This window comes from Nothoprocta perdicaria, unplaced genomic scaffold, assembly GCF_003342845.1.
Source record: "Nothoprocta perdicaria isolate Ctin4 unplaced genomic scaffold, notPer1 scaffold_105, whole genome shotgun sequence".
NCBI lineage: Eukaryota > Metazoa > Chordata > Aves > Tinamiformes > Tinamidae > Nothoprocta > Nothoprocta perdicaria.
In genome coordinates, this window is record NW_020454150.1 from 412,488 (window position 1) to 418,487 (window position 6,000).

At 35.6% G+C, this 6,000-nt stretch overlaps 1 protein-coding gene across 1 annotated transcript in view; it reads right to left on the reverse strand.

The window, feature by feature from the left end:
* The window catches only part of LRMDA (leucine rich melanocyte differentiation associated), a 590,186-nt gene that overhangs the window by 97,217 nt on the left and 486,969 nt on the right, over positions 1-6,000 (reverse strand). The window lies entirely within an intron of this gene.

A 6,000-nucleotide genomic window follows, 5' to 3' on the forward strand; every position in this document is an offset into this window, starting at 1 on the left:
AAGCCAAGTACCATTTACCATCTTGCTTTTAGGTTACAGCACTGTTACACTGTTTGAATGAGATACTAAAATAAAGAAATTTTATTTTATRATTTATGAATCATCACTACAGCTTTCTTTTAAGAGTTTATTTTAGATTAGGTGGATTGATATCAGGGTATTGTGAAACACACTCTGTTTCAGGCACTGAGCTTGTTCTAAAATGCTTACAACCCCATTGCAAAGTACTTAACCAAGATGTTTCATTTTGTAAGTGAAGGCCAGTGTTCACTTCAAGAAACTGAAACTGACTTAATAGAGAAAAAAATAAATTACAATTTCTAAGAGAAAAAAAATAAAGCAAATAATAATAGGAAGCAGAGAATTAAAGTATCTCTTGAAAAGGTTACAAAGGTTGATTACAATATGGCCTTTAAGTGTAACAAAGGGCTATAAGGTCTTAGAGCAGAGAGAGTTTAAATACTAATTCAAACTTAGTTATCAGAATAAACCTGAGAATAACACTCAGTAAGAAATACAGATACACAAAATTCCACAATACAGAAAAGCATAGTAATATTTTGTTAAAAGCTGTAACTTACTACAAACCTTTCCTCTTTCATAGCTATGAGACTCTTAATGATAGCATATTAAAACATTACAAGGTTAGTGACTCAGTGGATTAGTACTACTAATCTTTTAGTTTTAGAGATCAGCTTTCAATTTTTATGTCAGATCATCTTTACAGCTTCCATTGGTCACCAGCAAAAAAAACAGGGAAAATGCATCATATAGCAAAGCAGGCATATTAATGCACACAGATTTGCTGAAATACCAAGGATCAGATCTGTGAAAAAGTAGAAAATCCCATCTCCACTGCCTCACCAGTAGTAATAAAACCTGCTTTCCAGAGAGGTAAAGCTACAGACATTGGTCTTCCAGCTGGGGCAAATAATCCTTTGATTTTGGGGAATCCTAACATGGAGCCCTATCTGTCCTCATCTGTAAAGCACCGGAGTTCTTCCTTCTAAGGGCAATGTGAGCTGGGGTCTTCTAACATTTCAGAGGATTATATAGGTGCCCCATAGCAATGGGGCCTCTGAAATGAAAGCCAAACATCAAGAAGAGGCATCTATACACAACTATCTGCTTTCTACTTCAGCCTGGAAGTTCTGAAGGTAACAGGAAAAAAAAAATGACATTATTTAACATAAGACTTTATTAGCTTAAATCACTACAGAACCTGGAAAAAGAAGTGGCCACATACGGTTCATTCTAGATGTTATCTGTCTATTCAAGTGTACTTAGTTGGGACTCTGATAACAGTGAAGGTTTCTCTTTGGTTCTTTTAATCTCAATTTAGACTGTTGACAGCTTGATGATAGCTTTTCCTAAAATTACTGGAAGAGACTTTGCCTTTTCAGCAAATACTACTGAGTGAGCAAAATTCAAGAGCTTCTAAAAAGGATATTGGAGTGAAGGGGCAATTTAGCTTTATTTCCAATTTTAGGAAAAGCAAGAACAAGAGGGTTTGTTTATTGGTGTTTTGCTGCTGTTTTATGTACAGTATATAATTCCCTGTCAAATATAGAACAGTTTTCATTACCTTTCTGCTAAGCATTCASTTACAGCAGCTTTAATTCTATAGAAAATCATCTAGGGTTAGGATGGCTTTGTGCAAACACTGGCTAGAATTCTGAATCAAGTAATCCTCCACACCTACAGAAAGTAGACTTTTTTACCAATATTTGGCCCTAAGATATTTTCCAAAGAGAAAATAGGTTTCATTGTTCTTAAACTCTACAGGAAAATTTTGACAGTAATAATAGCACTAACATATCAAGTATTGATGATATTTGAATCAGAAATCCTAGTGGCATGTTGGCTGCTGGTGGCTGCAGTGGAAAGTAACTGCAAATGTAAATAGCTGTGAGGAAAGCTGGATTAAATAGTTAGTATTTTTAAGTTCTATAGGAACTGATGACCAAATAGCTTAGTAAGAAAATTCTAACCTTAGCAAGAATACAAGATGCTTGTATTCTTGCAAGTTTTGCAATTCATCCAAATTTTGCAGTATATCAGGGTAAAAGATATATATTCAAAAAAAGTAGTAGCTCCTTCAGTAAAGTTGTGCACATAGCCAAGGATTGGTGCTAAATTATAAAGCAATGGTATTGCTTAGGAAAGTTTTCCTTCTATTCAATAGGAATATATTGCTTGATATTATCTCATATTGTTTAGGTTTGATATTAGACATATTGGCTGCAATGGAATACCATTAACACATGTTAATAGTTTATATTTTTGTGCCGCACAGCCTGAATGTGAATTTTCTCTCTTCTGCTTTCCTTTGTCTTCTCGCTTTCAATATTTACCCTTGATATGTTAGAGACCAGCATTATAYCTCTGGCATGCCACATATTCTTTAAACAGTTACACACATCAGTAACTGTAATAGTCACTAGTATATTATACCTGACAAATTTTATAAGATAGGAAGAAGAGCAGCATGTTGTCATCTTCCTGAGAAGGGTTCAATAGATAAACAAAACACTTACAAAATGATATGATGAGTAAAATGTTTCAGTAAACACACAAGCTTATTTCTTCGGGCAAGTACACTTAATTCTCAGAGGGCAGAAATCTTAGACCGGTTAGACWTTTTTCAGACATCATCCATAAGAGAACCGCAGAGTACAGGGACATGATAGCTACCAATAAACCACCATCCAAAATAAGCAGTAGAACTGTCTACAAGGATTTGACGAAACAGTTAAAAAACTCAAAAGATGGAAGTTCCACAATGAATGACAATCATTCAGCTCATGTTGATTTCCTGGGCCAAACTTGTGCATCCTTAAAATCAGACCACGGGCACTGTGGAACAAAGTTAAAAAGCTGCTCTATAATTTCACTAGCATATACATTCTTGCTTGTAGAAATAATTAAGTGGGGGGAAATTTATAGTATGTGGAAAAAGGAGGAGTTGATATTTTGCTATATAAATAAAGTTCCCAAAATCTCCTTATAGATATATGGGAAGACATATACTGAGATCTAGAAAGCACACACATACAGGTTGCCAAAGCTTAAAAATATGTTATCTGTATAGCATTGACATTTACCTAGACAGACGTAATACACACATACTTAGCAAAGATTTAGGAACATGATATAAGCTGATAAGTAATATTGGAACTGATAGCTCCTAGTAATCAAAGAGGTAAAGGAAGAGAATATATTATTCAACATGAAATACAAGACAAACTCTTGCATATCTGTCATCTTGGCAATTAAGGCATTTTAAGCAAGTGGGATTTCTCCTTTGCAACATGCTACTTCTCTAATACYGGACTGTCTCACATATCCAGAATTTCACAGTATGAGTCATGTTCTTTGGGGGACTGGTGAAGAAGCAAATTTCTTGGGGACAGCATGTTACTCATTTTACAAGTCTGACCCACATTTATCAAGAACACTTGTGTTGTGTGACAGCGTTGTTTATTTTYATTCATCATACTTTTAACACCTGTCAAAGTCATCTAGTAAGAACAAAGAAAAGTGACCTCAGCAATAAATTTGCATTCAAAATAAAAAAGGAGGATAATATTGTGACATTGCAGTGATGAACACAATGCATCAGATGCAAAACTCAGATACAGTAAGGCAAGAGGATCGGTTTCAAAAAATGTTAACTGTAACCATGGGAAAACTACAATTAAGAATGTAGTAAATCACTGTATTGCCCCTTTAAATTACAAAAAAAAAAAAACAAAAACCTCCAAGAATGTATAGATTAATGGAACAATCTGTAGTGTATTTCCAGTTTAAGAGATCAACTCCTATTTGCTTTTAAAAAACTTATCTTTTTATTTACGTAATTGGTAATACTTTCCTGATAAGCTTATTCTTTCTTAAATGCATTTTTACTGATATTTAAAAAGATATAGACTTATTATAATTTTGAGGAATGTCTGCAAAAACATCCATTCAGCCTAAGGATTCATTTTGAATCTCCAGGGTATATATATCTTACTCAGGTGCCACACTAATTAAATTACATATATTTTGGGAACTTGCTCATATATGTATGTACAAGTATCATAGCAATTTGTTAAATCACTCCTTTGCAGCACTGGCTGCAGTTACTCACATGTCTTAAACCCATTAATATATTAGGCCATCCAGATTTGTTCACTTCTCCAATACCAGATATAGAATCTTATCAGACTTGCTCATTAACATTTTTTTCAAAATCTTAGCAGTTAAACATTCAACATTTATACATTAAATATATACACATAATCATCACATAGATACTGTGCAACTAGGAACACAACATGACTAATAGCAGAAATAGACTGAAATTAATTCATCACAAGCTGAATTCATGACATGCTTGCAGAGAATATCAAAGCACTGCTCTACAGGGGCTGTTTCTTCCCAGAAATTTGCACAGCACCAAGCACAATGGGGCTTTGATTTCACTGTGAGGCCCTGGAAAGCCTCGTGATACTTGGAAAAAGAAGTAATAAAAATAAAAATGCAGGAATACAGAAACAAAAAATGCACCCATACAGAAAGCCCAAAGCCATCCCATCTGCTCGTGAATAACTGCCCTGACAATTCATATGCTACCCCATGAACACAAGGAATGTCTAGAGCAGCCAGCTCTGGTCCTCAGCGTGAAAGGTGGGATCACACAAACCTGGGGAAACACCAAGGTGGCCACAAGCAAGYGGCTCCCTCCAGAAGCCCATGAAAGCCTACAGGACTCCCTGGCCAACATTGGCACCCTGTGTTCCACGTCTGCAAAGCCAAGAGGGGCCATGGCTTTTCTACCCAAGCAACCACCGGCCTCCAGGGCACAGGGCCTCCCCCTTGCCCTGCTCTGCACCAAACCTCAGCGTGCACAGGTAGCAGTTGGCTTTGTTCAACTTGACAAATTACAGTCACTTTGGTTAAGAGGGTAGAGGGAGCAGCTATGTGGTCTTATCACAGCTTGCCTGATCACTGTAGGCTTTCTGAGATGAATCTCTTACTGACAGGACCTACTTGCTCTGCACGAAAATAGTGGCTTAGTTCACAATCTTTTAGATATTTGACTATAGCATTGAAAACAAACAGAAACAAAACAAAACAAACAAATAAATAAAGCAAACAGGTATTACCTGGCTGGCGAGAAGGAAGGAAGGAAAAGGCTATTGTCCACTTTTACCTCCATCTCACATCTTAATTATAATCCCCAGGCTATGCTGAATGTCACAACATCTAAGTGAAGTTCTGACATTCAGCAGCCATTTATGAAAAAAATCAAAAAGAGCAATATGATCAGTCCTGACAGAGACAACAAATCCAATCTGATTAGTTTGAGCTAATCTGTCACTTGGATTTATCTTATTACAAGGCATTTATATGTAAACTAGGTACAAATTCTTTTAATCTTTTTATTTTTCTCTAAGAAATAATAAATACAACTCACGAGATAAGAAAGTAACTTAAGTGTAGGTATTGCACAAAATAAACCATGAAGGGAAAAGTAAAAAAATCCTGAAGTCAGCCACACAATGATAACTGGCTCTGGCTCTCAAGAGTTAGAGAATCTGGTTAAACTGAAGAGAAGGTGCACCAATGAATACAAAAAGGTTTGGATGGTACTAGAAAGGGTACATCCTGTATAGTGTCAGGATATACACTGGTTGCATCCAAATGAACCTGTAGAAACCAATGGTACAAAATACAAATGGTCCGTTATTTTTGGCAGGCACACATGTTCTTTCAAATGCTTTCAACTTCTGAAGGAAGCAAAGGGAGAACTGTAACAGATAAGTCATTCTTCTTGGAATGAGAGTTTGAGAAATTCCAAAACTTCAACGATTCTGTTTTGTAATTAACTCTCCCTGCTAGATTTTTTCCTTTTGTATTTCTAAATGCTAGAATAAATGGGTATAACACTTGGGCAAATGTTTAAGTTTGAAAAAAAAAAAAAAAAAGAAAAAAGAAAGAAAAGGAAAAAAAAAA